The sequence below is a fragment of the Equus caballus genome, chromosome 25 (genome assembly GCF_041296265.1).
Source record: "Equus caballus isolate H_3958 breed thoroughbred chromosome 25, TB-T2T, whole genome shotgun sequence".
Taxonomy (NCBI): Eukaryota; Metazoa; Chordata; class Mammalia; order Perissodactyla; family Equidae; genus Equus; species Equus caballus.
The window spans coordinates 8,198,225-8,213,827 of NC_091708.1; the positions used below are offsets into that span (position 1 = coordinate 8,198,225).

A 15,603-nucleotide genomic window follows, 5' to 3' on the forward strand; every position below is an offset into this window, starting at 1 on the left:
GTCCTCTCTGAGTGGTCCTTACTCCTGAAGAGCCTGCCCTTATTCTGCTTATATTAGGGGACAGAGATCAGTGCTGAAGGACAAAATCCCCAAATTCTGCACCAGAGATGCTTACTTTCCAGTCTCAGGCTCAAAGTAGACATCTTCAAAACTGATTAAAATGATAAAAAAATGAAGCAAACTGTCTGGGGTAAATTATTTGGTTTGCTTGTTTCATTGATAAAGCTCATAACACATAAAACCAAGGGACTCATCAAATCACTTTTATCAAACATCTGTCTTGATGTTTTTTCTCACAAAGAGGTTGAAATAATTGGTTACATAAACCTCATGACAGGTGAGGAAACTCATTCTGTTTTCTGAATGAGTAAAAATCTGAGAAGTAGGATAAGAGTAATACCTTGATGAAAGAACATGCAGTTTCTCAAAATGTATTCACTTTCTGCAATAATGATGAAAAAACACTATTTATAATGTCTTCATTGATTACTAGAAGAAACCAACTGATATAATATGCAAACCCAGTGATGGAGCAAAGCTGTTGTACAATGTATCAAGGAAAGACAGTTTTCGTTAGGTGTCCACAGGTGCTGGAGACAGAGCCCCTGGAGTCTGGAGTGGGTTGGCTTCCAGAGAGGAGCCTGGGGGATGTGAGTCTCAGGTGGAAGCAGACTTTCTCCAGGTCAAATGGAATACTACCTGCTGAAACAGAAGCTCAAATACTGAGTGGCTGGTAATAAAACTCAAAGTCCCTAGGGAAATAATAAGCATGAGAGATACATAGATATTAATTAAGAGAGTGAAAAAAGTCAACAGTGAAAATAAAAATTCAAAGCATTTTTATTTTCACATTCTATAAAAGAATCTTTGATAAAGTTCAAAATCTGGATATGTAATGAACTCAAAATTAATAATTCATTGCTTGAATTCATTACCATGCCTAGTCAATGTGCCACCTGAAAATATAAGAACATATCCAATTTACTTCACAGTTAATAGCAACTTATTTCTGTATTGAACATAAACCCTCAGAAAATTATTGAGAAAATAAAGACAATCTTCATCCTTCCCGTCTCCTCCAAAATCTATTGATCTGACAACCAGTAATAGAGTAAAAGGATGAATGAATACTAGATTTAATAAAATATGACAATTTAAACAGTTTTATTTTACAATAAAAGTGTTCAAGGAGAAATGCATAAATAAATGAATTTTATGTATTCAATGAGAAATCTAACACAATTATATGAGATACATATTTTGTTACCATTTATTTCAGATGAGGAAACAGAGGCATTTTAGATACTTCGTAAAAACTCTCATGCCATATAGAGCATAAGCAAGTGAGAGCACTAGGCCCCAGGACTTTTTGGCCCCAGGACTAGTAAATTGTGCTGTCTCCCTGTAATAGTTATCCCTGCTATTATTGAGCATTATATTAGTCAGACATGAGAAGGATATAGGTGGCAAAATCTTTGTAAAGAGAGGGCACAATGACCTTTTGTGTGTGAAATTGTAATTTATTTGGAAAGCACAAGGTAATCACCTCTAAAATTAGAAGAAAATAGAATTATTTGGAAAAATGGGTACAACTTAAATGATATTTGGATAAACTAACAAAAGGAGAATTTTATAAAAAATACCCCAATTTTGTAAAAAACAAAATATTTAAACTATCCAAGGTTTAAATTAAAAATAACTATATGAGATCTGAAGATGAAGACATCATTAAATTCTCCTGGAGGAGACCAAAGTCAACTTAAAAAATTTGAAAAACACTATGAACTTGATAAAATGGCCATATCAACAATATATCAACATTGTGCTGGCTTGAAAAAATAAATTTGTAGTTTATGTTTCTCATGCTCAGACATGGTTAAAATACATCACAATACTTGTTTTTACAAAATTCTTCAAAATTGCTGGGTTTTGATAGTAGTGGATGAAGATTTGAAGAGTTTTATTTGTTCAGAAAAATTTGGATCATGGCAAGGTAAGTTCCCAATCCCTTTTACATAAATGATGGAAAGAGTCTAAGCAAACAAGAGCTCCTGGGCAGGAAGAGTGATAGGAGAGTGGTGGCAGAAAGAAATCAACATTTAATCAAGAGCCAATGACAGGAAATGTTTCCAGGTAGGGATACAAAACTGACGCTATCTTGATTTCAAGGAGTTTATATCCTAAGGAGATGATAATTTTACATTTAGCTGGAATAGTGTTAATAATTTATAGAATCATACTCCCTACTATGGTAATATTTTCTATGAATATGTAAAAAATATTGGTAAAGTGAATGATACATCATCAGTCTATAATTAGAATGTGATATGAGTTTTACATTAGAAAAAATAATTAGTATAATTGTCGCCTAAATGTCATATTTATTACACCACATGAAACATTTCTCCTTGGCATAATTGACATTCAAAGATGTTTATAATGTAATTGAATTCTAACCAGTAGCAAATATGGTGAGCATGGAAACAAACAGACCAGAGGAAGACTATAATTAAAAGAAAAAGCCAATTTATAAATCTCTTTTAATCATTTAATAATCTTATATAAAATGATACAACTTCCTGCATTGGAAGAAAAAATGGAATACATTTAAAATTCATGCAAGGTATGACCAAGCATGTAGTCTTATGATAAATTTGTATATTTTTGTAGATACTACAAGGTCTCTTCATCATGTAACTCAAATTTATATAGATCATTATAGTAAGAGAAATTTTGTTATGTTCCTCTGCACATGAGAATGATATAAAAGTTATGAATTAAACCTGAAACAACTAGAAGTGAAACAAGAGTTTATCTCATATGCCTCAGCAGGATTGATTATGGGAAAATCAGGGGCACATTAGTTTGACTCCCACTGCACCTTAGAGATGACACCTGTTTCTGCAGCAAAGTATTCAGGAATGTGCATGGACCAGACTATGCTAGCCTTGGGTACCTAGTCATCTTGATGTTCCAGACTGTACCTGGCTTACCCTGGGATCACATTGTAGATTTTATAACTTGGGTAAAATAGACCCCTCCATGAGATTAGATCACCTCTCATTTGGACCTGCTCCCACCTTGAGTATAGGACATCCAATCTCCAGAGAGGCTGTCTTGCCTAGGAAGTTCAGGCATCACTCTCACATGCTCCATATTGTCTACCACAGGTCTGTGATAACTTTTGATGAGGATTGTGTGGTTCAGAAGATTGCAGCTGGCTCTGTCCTGGACAATATTGCTGACATCTCTGATCTGTGCACTAGATTGTGTAGACTCCCTTGGTACAAAGAGAGTAAGTGATGTACTCTGGGAAGGCCTGTGTTCGTCAAACCATCAATCAAATCTTTTGTCAATAAATGGTTTATGAAACACTTTGCACCATGTGAAGGTGTAGAGAATGACATAGATGGATAGATAGATAGATAGATAGATAGATAGATAAAGTAGACCATCAGAAATAAACAAGCATCTATAGAGAAGTAAGTGAGGTGAAGAACCCAGACTACATAATGTGTAGCCATCAGCTACTATATCATACTCTGATGATATTCTTTTCCCACTCTTTTATTTTCAACTGCCCGAATCTTTCTCATTTGGGTTTGTCTCCTCTACACAGAAGATAACAGGGTTTTCATTTATCACCTAATTTAAGAAAAGCTAAGTCTCTTGTTTATAGTATCTTTGGATTTACAAAATAATTGAGCAGAAAGTGCAGAGTTCTTACAGACCCCTTCTCCCTCACCAACAATTTCCCCTAATGTTAGCATGTTTAATTGGTGTGGTAAATTTAACTAATACAATAGTTTACATTAGGGTTTACTTTTTGTGTTGTACAGTACTGTGAATTTGAGAAACGCATAATGTCGTGTATCCACTTTATAGTATCATACAAAATCATTTCAATGCCCTAGAATTCCCTTATCTTCCATCTATATATTCTTTCCCATTTCACACTGAGCCCTTGGTAAGCAGTGATTATTTTACTGTATTGATAATCTTTCCTTTTACAAAATGTCATCTAGTAGTGTCAACGAAGGTCTCTGGAATACAGGAATTCAGTTAAGAAGGCTTTATTGCTCATACAGTTTGCAAACTTGGGACACTGTAGCCAGCAGCAGCAAACTGAAAGTCAGCTCTGAAAGAACAAAAAAGGGGCTGCCTTTATAGAAAAAGTTCCCGCTCAGGTTGCCATTCCCACCAAGGTCCCCACTCAGGTCTGCTTTTGCAAATGAGGGATGCAAGCCAGCTAAGTCCTGATTGGTTGGTGCAGGTCAAAGTTTCACTGGCTAGGTCCAGGTGGCTGTAAGGGACTTTTGTAAAATCAGGAACTTAGCAGAATCAAAAGCTTAATGGTGAATTCCATGGTCTTTCCAGAAACAGTGTATGTGACTGCATTTGGTCCCATTATGGCCACTTGACGCTATTGTCTTTAGGTCCCTGTTAGCCATACAGAGTTCATCCTGTCCTCAGAGAGATTTTTTATTTAATTGTATTCCACAGTAGGAATCATACACTATGTGGCCCTTTTAGAGTGGCTTCTTTAACTTAGCAATATGCATTTAAAGTCTCTCCAAGTATTTTCATGGCTCGATCTCTCTCTTTTTTCTAAATCACTAAATAATATTCTGTTGTAAGAATGTACAACTAATTGCTTACCTATTCACTTATTGAACAATATCTTGGTTGCTCCAAGTTTTGACACTTGTGAATAAGATGCCATAAACATTTGTGTGGATGTAAGTTTCAACCCTTTTGAATAATTACCTAGAAGTACAATTGCTGGATTGGTTGGGATAATTATGTTGAGATTTGTAGAAACTGCCAACTGTTTTCTAAAGTAGATGTAAGATTTTGCATTCCCACCAGCAATGAATGAGAGGTCCTATTGCTCCACATCATCACCAGCATTTCATGTGGTCAGGGTTTGAGATCTTAGTATTACAATAGGTTTATATCATCTCACTCTTATTTAAATTAGCAATTCCCTTAATGACAAATTATCACAAGCATGTTTTCATTGCTTATCTGCCATGTAAATATTTTTTGGTCAGATCTTTTGCGCACTTTTTTAACTGGGTTGTTTGTTTTCTTATTGTTGAGCTTTAAAAATGCTTGACATATGAATTCAAGTTGTTTATCAGAAATGTGTTTGCAAGTAGATTCTGCCAGGCTGTGGCTTGTACTTTCACGCTTTTAATAGTGCTTTTTACAGAATAGACATTTTCTTAATTTTAATGAAGTTCAACTTTTTTTTCTTTCATGGATTGTGCTTTTGGTATTATATTTAAAAAAAAATCATTGTTAGGCACAAGACCACCTAGATTTTCTCCTATGTAATGCCTAGAAGTATCATATTTTCATGTTTTATACCTACATAATGAATAAATTTGAGTTAATCTTTTATGAAAGTTGTTGGATTCTAGATTCCTTTTTTGCCCTATGGGTGTCGAGTTGTTACAGAACCATTTCTTGAAAGGACTATTCACTATTCATTGAACTGCCTTTGCTTCTTTGTCAAAAATTACTTGACTCTATTTGAGTAGATCTATTTCTGTGTCTTCCATTCTATTTCATATATGTCTATTTTTTCAAAAACATCACACTGTTTTGCTTATATAACCTGATAGTAAGTCTTAAAGACAGATAGTTTCATTATACTGACTTTGTTTTCCTTCAGTATTGTGTTAGATATTCTGGGTGTTTTGTCTTTCCTAATAAACTTTAGAATCAATTTGTCAATTTTCATGGAGTAACTTACTTGGATATTGATTGATATTGCATTGAATCTATAGAGTAAGGTGGGAAGATTTTAACAATATTGAGTCTTTATATTAATGAACATACAATATCTCTCTGTCTAGATCATATTTCATTTATTCTCTTAGGCATGTATAGTTTTGTTGTTTATTGTTAGATTTATAGAGAATCACTTAACTTTTAGGTATTAACATAAATGGTGTTGTATTTTCAATTTAAGATAGAAATTGTTCATTGTTGATATGTAGAAAAGTATTGATTTTTGCATATTAAGCTTGTATCCTGTAACCTTGCTACATCTGCTTCCAAGTTGATTTTTGTCTATTTTTAAAATTTTTCTATATAGACAAAAATGTCAACTGTAAAGAGAGTTTTCTTTCCTCCTTCCCAAAATTTGGATAGTTTGTATTTTCTTGTCTTGTGTTATTGCATTATCTAGAACTTAGAAAGTGATGTTGAGTAAGAATGGTGAGTGGGAACTTCTCTGCCTTATATATGATCTTTGGGAGAAAACATCTATTTTTTCAAAATTAGGTATGATGTAAGTTGTAGGTGCTTTATAGACGGTCTTTATCAAAATGAGAAAGTAACCACTATTTCTAATTTTCTAACAGGTCTTTTTTTTCTTAATCATGAATGGATGATGGATTTTTTAAAATAATTTTCCGCACCTAGTGATTGATTATATAACTTTTCTTTTATAGGATGTTGATGTGACAGATTATATAAAGTTATTTTTGAATATTGAAATGGGCTTGCATATCTAGAATATCCTGCTTGGTTTAGGTATGTAATTTTTATATACACTTTTAGACTTAATTAATTAATATATTGCTGAGATTTTTGAATCCATGATTAAGAGAAATGTTAATCTGTAACTTTCTATCCTGTAATGTGTTTGTCTGCTTATTTTATGAGGATAATACTGGCCTTATAGAAGAAGATAAAATGTGCTCCTTCTGCTTCTATTTTCTGGAGCAGATTGTAGAGAACTATTATTTTTTCTTAAATATTTGGTATAATTTATTAGTGAAACTATCTGGATGAGGTGCTTCTGTTTTGGGAGACCATTAATTACTGATTCTGTTTCTTTAACAGATATAGTCCTATTCATGATCACTTTTCCTTGGCATTAGTTTCAATAGGTTGTATCTTTCAATTATGGCCCATTTTATCCAAGTTATCAGATTTCTGTGCAATGGAGTTTTTTTTTTAATTTTCTTTTATTATTCTTTAATATCCATGTAGTGAGTAGTGATGACTCCTCTTTCATTTGTGATATTAGGGATGTTTCTTCTTCTTTTTTAAATGTTTTTCCTTGTTTAGCCTGGCTGGATGTTTTTAGTTTGATCTTTTCAAAGATCTAGCTTTCCATTTCAGTGAACTTCTGCATATTTAATTCCATCCTATTTTCTTATTATTTCTTTTCTTCTGCTCACTTTGGATTTTATTTACTTTTCTTTCTCTGGTTTCCTAAGTTTGAAGCTTAAATTATTGATTTTAGATCTTTCTCCTTTTCTACCATATGCATTTAATGCTATACATTTTTTATAAATACTGATTTTGCTGAATCATGCAGATTTTGATGTTATAGTTTTATTTCTTTATTTCAAAATATTTTTTAAAATTTCTTGATAATTTTTTGATCCATGAGTTATTTAAGAGTGTTTTGTTTAATTGTCAAAATGTTAGGGATTTTTCCAGCTCCCTTTTTTTGCGTGTGCTGATTTCTAGTTAATTTTATTGTTATCAGAGATCATACTTTGTATGATTTCTAATATTTCAAATTTCTTAAGGATTTAGTTTGTGTAATAAAATAAAGTCTATCTCAATAAATGCTCCCAGAGAGCTTGAGGCTGCTGTATATCTGTTGTTGTTGGATGAAGTATGCTGTAAAAGTCAATAAGATCCAGTTCATTAATAGCGCTGTTCAGTTCAACTATGCCCTTAATGATTTTCTGCTTTTTTAATCCGTCAATAACTTACAGAGTTATGCTGAAATCTCCAAATATAATGGTGGATTCATCTATTTCTCCTTGAAGTTCTATCAGTATTTGCCTCACATATTTTAATGTATTTTAGACATACACACATTAAAATTGTATCTCTTCTTGGAGAATTTATCCTGTTTATCTTTATGTGATTGCCCCCATTTATCACTGGTTTTCTTTCCTCTGAAGTCAGTTATGTGGGAACTTAATAGACCTACCCAGCTTTCTTTTGATTAGGATATTCCTGCCCCATGCACCACCTGCACTGCTATTCCCAGGTTATCTAAGAGTGCTGGTTGCACTGTGGCTAGGGGCTCTGGGTTCAAGGATGACACTGTTTCTGCCAAGGGCCAGGGATCTGGCAACTTGTACGCTGCCCCTACTGCTGGTAGAGCTGGTGTCTGGCGTGCCACCACTGGGGGCTGGGTCACTGGTTCTGCTGTAGTTCCTGAAGTCTCTGCTCACAGGTTTCACCTGCCACCACTGAGGGGTTAGAATGACACAGTTTGTAACATCTAATTAGTTTTAATCTATTTGTACTTATATTTAAATTGGGTTTATTGTTAAAATGTATAAATGTGTGTGTGTGTGTGTGTGTGTGTTTTATCCACTCTGACCGTATCTGTCTTTTAACTGGTGCATTTAGATCATTGGCATTTAAAGTGATTATTCCTGTAGTTGGATTAGTATCTACCATATTTGTAACTGTTTTCTATTCTTTGATGTTGTTTGACTTGTTTTGTGTAGCTCTGTTTTAATGCCTTTTCTAGTTTTAATTGAGCATTTTACTTTATTTCACTTTTTCTCTTCTCTCAGTGTATCAAAGATACTTTTATAAAACATTGTTCCTCCTATTCCTCCCACCAATTTCTTATCTAGTTGTTGTCATCTATTTCACGTGTCCATAAGGTATAATCACTTAATAAATTTTTTGCTATTATTATTTTGGACAAACTGGTACCTGTTAGATAAGTTGAGAATAAAAAAAGAAAGAGTTTTTGTCTTAATTTATTAATTGCTTAATATTCTTCCTTCCTTTATTCAAATCTGCATCTCTGACCTATGACATTGTCTTTCTCTCTAAGTAACAATTTTCTAACATTTCTTACAAGGCAAGTCTACAGTCAATAAGTTCCCTCAATTTTTGTTTGTTTGAGAAAATCTTTATTTCTCCTTCGCTTTTAAATACAATTTTGCTGTATACAGAATTCTAAGTGAGTGTTTTTTTCCAACACTTTAAATATTTAACTCTATTCTTATTTCTGAAGAGAAATCCAACTTAATTTTTTCCTTGCTCCTCTGTTTTTAAGGTCTTTTATCTCTTTTTGTCTTCTTTCTAGATTTTATCTTTATCCTTGATTTTTCAGAAGTTTGAGGGTAATAGACCTGATATACAAAATTTCTTTTTGTATTTATATTGCTTGATGTTCTCTGATTTATATATATATATATACGACTTGTTGTCAGGCATTAATGTTGGAAAATTCTCAACATTATTAAAATATTTCTTTCACTTCTTTGTCTCACTTTTATTATTCTGGTATTCTCATTATATGTATCTTATGATTTTTGTAATTCTCCCATAGTACTTGGGTATTCCCTTCTGTCTTTTTCCTTCATTTTGCTCTTTGCATTTAAGTTTTATAACTTTCTGTTGACATTGCCTCAAGCTCAGAGATTCCTTCCTAAGCTGTGTCTGGTCTACTGATAAGAGCATGATAAGCATTCTTTGTTTCTTTTACAGTGTTCTGATTTTTAGCTTTTTCTTTTGAGTCTTTACTTGAGTTTCCATAACTTGGCTTATGTTACTCATCTTATCTTGAATGTTGCCACTTTTTTTCCATTACAGCCTTTAGCATAATTTTACAGTAATTTTAAATTGTAAATCTGATATTTCCAAAATTTTGGCATATTTATGTCTGTTTCTGGTACTTCCTTTTTCTCGCCAGGTTGTTTTTAGATTCTTCAAATGCCTTGCAATTTTTATTGAAATTTGGCTTGTTAGTTTCCCATGGCTGCTGTAATGAAGTACCACAAAATAAGTGGCTTAAACAACAAAAATTGTCTCAAAGTTCTTGAGGCTAGCTGTCTGAGATCAAGATGAAATAGAGTTACTTCCTTCTTTGGGCTGTGAGGTAGAAACATGTTCCATACATCTTTCCTAGCTTCTGGTGATTTACTAGAAATTTCTGGCTTTCCTTGGCTTGTAGAATAATAGCCTAGATGTCAGCCTTTATCTTAACATGACATTTTCTCTGTGTTTTTAATCTGTATCCAAATTCCTCCTTTTTATAATAACACCATTAATATTAGATTAAGTCCCCACCCAACTTCAGTATGACATTATCACAATTTATGTAATTATATATGCAATAATCCTATTTTCAGATAAATTCACATTTTGAGATAGTATGGGATTAGGATTTCAACATATAACTTTTTACAGGACATAACTCAATCCGTAACATGAGGACATGAGGTATCAGGTAAAATGAATTGAGGTAAACAAGCCTTTAGTGTGAGGTTTATGTTTATCTGCGTATGAGGTAGGCTATGTTTACTGTTTGCTGTAACTGTGGTTTCAGAGACTATAATTTCCTCTAGTGTCCTTGTTTTGTGTCCTCTGTTGGCTTTGGGTTCCCTAAAGATTTCTCCTTAAGTAAGATCTATGACTTGCAGGTCTTTCTGCTGTAATCTGCTCTTACACTAAAGACCTATTTATGTGGTTGAATGATGTGGGGGAAAGGAATGTCTTCTAAGGTCCCATGATTATAGGCTTCTAAGGTCTGATGATAATAGGCTTAATCTTTTAACCAGCCTATGTCCCTGGTCTGTGACCTTCACAAGTAATTCCTAGCTTTCTCCACCATCTAGATGAAACAAGAAGGCTAGAAGGGATTAATGTCGGGTATTTCCATTCCCCTGGATTGATAAGGCTGTGGTAATATCTAAGTAGGTCAGGCTCTGATAAATAGTTTCCACTGAGAACAGGCCTTTGTTAAGGAGAGTGGTGAGCTCTGGGAATATTTCAAATGGTTATATTTCTCCTCCCCCTTCCAGAAACGCATGGAAATTTGCCTTTAGTCTTCATATGGATTACATGATGGGACTTCTTGAATTAAAACTCATAAATGCATGGAGGTTTCCCTAAGGATGGGCCCCACCAGAGCTTTTATTTCTTAAGTTAGCCCATGAGAGTGTCCAGCAATATATTAATTCTACTTTAAGTTTTTCTACTGGTAGTGTCTCCAGCTTTTGGCTGCTGATCCTGGGCTTCTGCTCCCAGAAGTTGTAAGTCTCTTTATCCTGAGTGTCTCCAATTATCAAGGCAGCCACTTTTCCTGGGATTTGAATGCTCTGATGGGTCTAAAGAGAATGACTTTCAGTTTCTTTAGCTTTTTCCTTATTGTGAGGAAGGCATGATTACCTCCAAGCTATTCACAAGTTTAACCAGAAACTGAAATTCTCAATAAATTATTTCTATGAATAAATGAATCACATTAATTATTATTGATATAATATATATATCATTAGTTTTCACAGTCTTTTATGCTTTTCTCTATGTTTTTGTAATTTCTTCTGTGCCATTGTATATTTCTCTTCTGTGATCATTTTTACCAAAATGAGACCAATGTGATGAAATTAGTTGTAATAACCACTAACACTAACAAGATAACATTCTGACAATTTGAAGGTTCCTATGCTGCTAAATAGAAAGAATCCTGCCTGAAACTGACAAACCTGGGTTCCTGAGGAACCAAGAGGAAAAATACTTTCAGGCTTCTAGCGACAGGCACCAAAGCCAAGAGTAATCAAAGTTCTGCTGTATATGACAATACTCATTTTCTCCTTACATGATCAACTGGAGATAATCAACACTGTGTTCCACTGAGCCTCATATTAAAAGCATTTTTGTAATTCTATAATTGAACCAAAGATTTGGAAATACAAGTATCTAGACAAGTTAGGATATAAGAGGAGGGATAGCACTGTCCTCTAACTCAAGGTTTCACAAAATGGAAGCAGGGAACCCAGCATATCCCTCAACTTCTCTACACATGCTTGCAGGAGAAACCAACTTTAATATAGGTTGGTCTTTTACATCTTCCCAAGAAACTCTTTCTCATTCACTTCACTGTCTCCATCCCGATAGGCTTCATCATTCATTTCCTATAGCTCTTCATCAGTGCGGTTTCCTCTAACTAGTTTGCCATGTGATTTAGTTATTTGAAAAAGATCTTCTGGGTTTTTATCATCATCAAAGACCTGAAAGCTATCAGGATTTCTCCTTTGGTGTCTTTCTTGGCCATCTTCTGAATCACCATGGCTGAGAAGCCATTGAAGCTGATCTTCCCTATGCCTCCCTTGTTCACTTCAGGCATCATATTCTTTATCTCCTCCTTCCTGGGTACAGAGCCAAGTGCTCTCATGACCACCTTCAGCTCCTTCATGTCCATGATCCCACTTCCATAAGCATGGAAGAGGTCAAATGCTTCATGAACTTCTTGCTTCTTATCTTCAATTTCAGGCTGAGGACCCACCATTCTTTTCTGGTTTGCAAGGCCATGTTTGGCATTTTTTTCTTTTTTCCTTTTGCGTAACTCCAGGTTTTATTTCCTATGTGATTTTTAAATTTATTATTAATTGGGGTAAAATTGGTATATGCTATTATATAAGTTTCAGGTGTGCAAAATTCAACATCTGTATACACTACAAACTGATCTTCACCAAAAGTCAAGTTACCATCCATCACATTACAATTGACACCCTTTACCTGTTTCACCCACCTCCCAAACCCATTTCCCTCTAGAATCACCAAGCTGTATTCTGTAATTATGACTTTCTATTTGTGTTGTTTTGTTTTTAAAAGAAGTCTACACATGTGTGAAGTCATGTGATATTTGTCTTTTTATATCTGATTTATTTTACTTAGCATAATACCCTCAGGGTCCATCCATGTGGTCACAAATGGAAAGATTTCATCATTTTTAATGGCTGAGTAGCATTCTGTTGTGTCTATGTAAATATAGTACATCTTCTTTATCCGTTCATCCATACATGAAGACTTCGGTTGTTTCTATATCTTGGCTGTTGTAAATAACGCTGCAATGAACATAGGAGTGCATATATCTTTTTGAGTTAGTGTTTTCATGTTTTTTGGTTAAATACCCAGAATTGGGATGGCCAAATCATATGGTAGTTCTATTCTTAAATTTTTTTGATAAATCTCCATACTGTTTCCATAGTGGCTATACCAATTTACATTTCCACCAGTAGTGCACAAGTGTTCCCTTTTCTCCACATCCTCTCCCACACTTGTCATGTCTTGTCTTTTTGATAATAGCCATTCTAACAAGTAGGAGGTGATGTATCATTGTGGTTTTGATGTTCATCTTCCTAATAGTGATGTTGAACCTCTTTTCATATGCCTCTTCTCCATCTGTATATCTTCTTCGAAAAAATGTCTATGTAGTTCCCCTACCCACTTTTTAATTGAACTATGTCTTTTTTGTTATTGGGTTTTATGAGTTCTTTATATAATTTGGATTTTAACCCCTGGTCAGAAATATGATTTGGAAATATCTTTTCCTATTCAGTAGGTTGCTTTTTCATTTTGATGACAGTTTCATTCACTGTGCAGAAGCTTTTTAGTTTGATGTAATTTCATTTGTTTATTTTTGCTTTTGTTTCCCTTGTCTTTGAAGTCAGATTGACAAAATCATTACTAACAGCTATGTCAAAGAGTGTACAGCCTAGGTTTTTCCCTAGGAATTTAATGGTTTCAGGTCTTATGGTAAAGTCTTTACTTCATTTTGCGTTAATTTTTGTATATGATGTAAGATAGTGGTCTTGTTTCATTCTTTTGCATGTGCCTGTCCAGTTTCCCCAACACTATTTGTTGAAGATACTGTCCTTTCTCCTTTCTCTAAGTTCTTGTCTCATGTGTCATGATTAAATTGCCCATATGCGTGTGGGTTTATTTCTTGGCTCTTAATTCTGTTCCATTGATCTGTGTGTCTGTTTTCATGCCAATAACATACTGTTTGATTACTATAGCTATGTAATATATTTTGAATTCAAGGAGTATGATACCTCCAGCTTTGTTCTTTCTCAAGATTGCTTTGCCTATTAGGGGTATTTTGTGGTTCCAGACAAATTTTAGAATTATTTATTCTGGTTCTGTGAAAATGTCATTAAAATTTTGATAGGTAATGCTTTGGATAGTATGGACATTTTAACAATATTAATTATTTAAATCAATGAGCATGGAATATCCTTCCATTTATTTGTGCCTTGTTAAGTTTCTTTCATCATTGCCTTAAAGTTTTCAGTATATAGATCTTTAACCTCCTTGGTTAAATTTATCATTAGGTATATTATACTTTTTGATGCAGGTGTAAATGGGATTGTTTTCTTATTTTCTCCTTCTTTTTGTTTGTTATTAGTGTATAGAAATGCAATAGATTTCTGTATCTTGATTTCGTATCTCATAACTGTATTGAATTTATTTACTAAGTCTAACAGCGTTTTGGTGGACTCTATAGGGTTTTCTATACATAACATCATGCCATCTTCAAATACTGACATTTGTAATTCTTTCTTTTCTGATTTGGATGCTTTTGATTTCTTTTTCTTGCCTCATTGCTCTGCCTCGGACATCTAATTTCATGTTGAATAATAGTGGTGAGAGTCACAATCTTTGTCTTGTTCCTGATCTTAGAAGAAAAACTATTATCTTTTCACTGTTAAGTGTAATGTTACTTGTGTTCTTGTGATATACAATCTTTATTATGCTGATATATGTTGTCTCTATATCCACTTTGTTGAGATTTTGTACCATAAATGGATGTTGCATTTTGTCAAATGATTTTTCTGCATCTATTGAGATGGTCATATGATTTATTTTCTTCATTGTGTTAATGTGGTGTATTCCATTCATTAATCTATGGATATTGTACCATCTGTGTGTCCATGAACTAAATCTCAATTTATCATGTTGTATGACTTTTAATGTATTGTTAAGTTTGCTTTGCTAATATATTGTTGAGGAGTTTTGCGTCTTTGTTCATCCAACATATTGGCCTCTAATTTTCTTTGTTGTGGTATACTTGTCTAGTTTTGGTATTAGGGTAATGCTGGCCTTGTAAAATGAGTTTGGGAACCTTTACCACAATTCAATTTTTTGGAAGAATTAGAGAAGGGTAGGTAGTAAATCTTTGAATGTTTGGTAGAATTCACCGATGAAGACATCTGCTCCTGGACTTTTGTTTTTGAGGTTTTTAATTCCTGGGTCAGTCACCTTACTAGTAGTTGGTCTATTCATATTTTCTTTTTCTGCATGATTCAGTCTTGGAAGGTGGCTAATTTCTATGAATTTATCCATTTCTTCTAGGTTGTTCATCTTGTTGGCATGCAATTCAGTTTCTTATGATGTTTTCAGGTATAAGTTGTAATTTCTCTTTTATTTCTGATTTTTTTTGAGCCTTTTTTTTCTTGGTGACCCTCACCAAGGATTCATCATTTTTTTTTCCCCAAAGAACCGGCTCTTAGTTTCATTGATATTTTCTTTTTTTCTGTTTTTTTTCTTTTGGTTTTGACACATTATATTTTATTTTATATTTATTTATTTTTCGAATGTACAGTGTAATGTGTCTTGAATTCTGTGTAGATTACATCATGCTCACCACCCAAAGACCAATTGCAATTCATCACCACACCCATGTGCCTAATCACCCGTTTCACCCTCCTCCGTCACCCCATCTCCTTTGATCCAGGCTCCATTGATACGTGTCTGTTTGTCACTGTTTTCATCTTCTACTCATGAATGAGATCATATTGTACTTGACTTTCT

The 15,603-nt window shown here is 33.8% G+C and overlaps 1 pseudogene; it reads right to left on the reverse strand.

Annotated features, from left to right (window-relative positions):
- Positions 1–11,831: 11,831 nt before the first annotated feature.
- Positions 11,832–14,421, reverse strand: LOC138920832 (centrin-1-like; annotated as a pseudogene).
- Positions 14,422–15,603: the final 1,182 nt, after the last annotated feature.